The following is a 1,291-nucleotide window of genomic DNA, read 5'->3' as shown; positions in this document are numbered from 1 at the left end:
AGACACTTCAGAGTCGTTCATGCATAAAGACAGAATCATAAATGTTTACAAGTTTAGTTTATTTGAAACTGTGGTTCCATCAAACTTTACACAAAAAAGACTAATCTATTTGACTACTTTTCATCGGAACATATCTGTGCAGAGCAGACATACAGTCACTGCATCCAGGACACAAACAAACATAAACAGAGAAATGTCTGGCAGGTTATAGAATCCTGAAGATCAGGCGGATCAGAGTTCAAGCTTCAGACTGAGAACACTTGGATCTGCTTCGATCTGAAGTTCAGACTAATGATGAACCTCTCACTGATCCCATCCTCACTTCTTCATCTTTGGTTGATAGAATCTGCTCGAGGAACTGGAGTCAAGTTCTGTGACCTTAAGTCAATAAATCACTGAGCCCATTCAAGTCCAAGAAATCCGGTGATTCCGGATTTGACCTTGATGGGATCGTCTGAGTCACTTATTTCGTTTGTTTGTCTAAAATTTGCTTCTTCTGTAACTTTCATGAAACCATCAAAGTTAAACATTAAAGTCCAGTTAGCACGACCTTCAAGTCTCAGGGCGGCCACTCCACCACAGGGCCACTGAGCGGGTTAACAAGTTGATTAATAACTAAAGAGACGGAAAATCATTCGATAAAAAATAATTTTGCCGCCTCAGCTGGTTTTTAAATTCTGATGAAGTGAAAATGGAAAGATGGTAGGATAAATGCATGGATGGATGGATGGATGGATGGATGGATGGATGGATGGATGGTAGGATAAATGCATGGATGGATGGATGGATGGACGGATAGACAGACAGACAGGCAGACGGATGGATGGATAGATAAATGGATGGACGGATGGACAGATGGATGGTAGGATGAACAGACAGATGGATGGATGGTTGGATCAATGGATGGATGGTAGAATGAACGGATGGGTGAATGGATGGATGGATGGATGGACAGACGGATAGATGGACAGACGGAAGGATGGATGGATGGACTGATGGATGGATGGTAGGATAAACGCATGGATGGACGGACGGACGGATGGATGGATGGATAGATAAATGGATGGACGGACAGATGGACAGACGGATGGATGGATGGATGGATCAATGGATGGATGGTAGAATGAACGGACAGAAGGATGGTGGGATGAACGGATGGATGGATGGATGGACAGATGGATGGATGGACAGACGGATAGATGGACGGACAGATGGATGGATGGTTGGATCAATGGATGGATGGTAGAATGAACGGATGGTTGGATGGACGGACAGAAGGATGGTAGGATGA

Source organism: Oryzias melastigma, linkage group LG6 (assembly GCF_002922805.2).
Source record: "Oryzias melastigma strain HK-1 linkage group LG6, ASM292280v2, whole genome shotgun sequence".
NCBI classification, from domain to species: Eukaryota; Metazoa; Chordata; class Actinopteri; order Beloniformes; family Adrianichthyidae; genus Oryzias; species Oryzias melastigma.
This window is presented reverse-complemented; position numbering follows the sequence as displayed.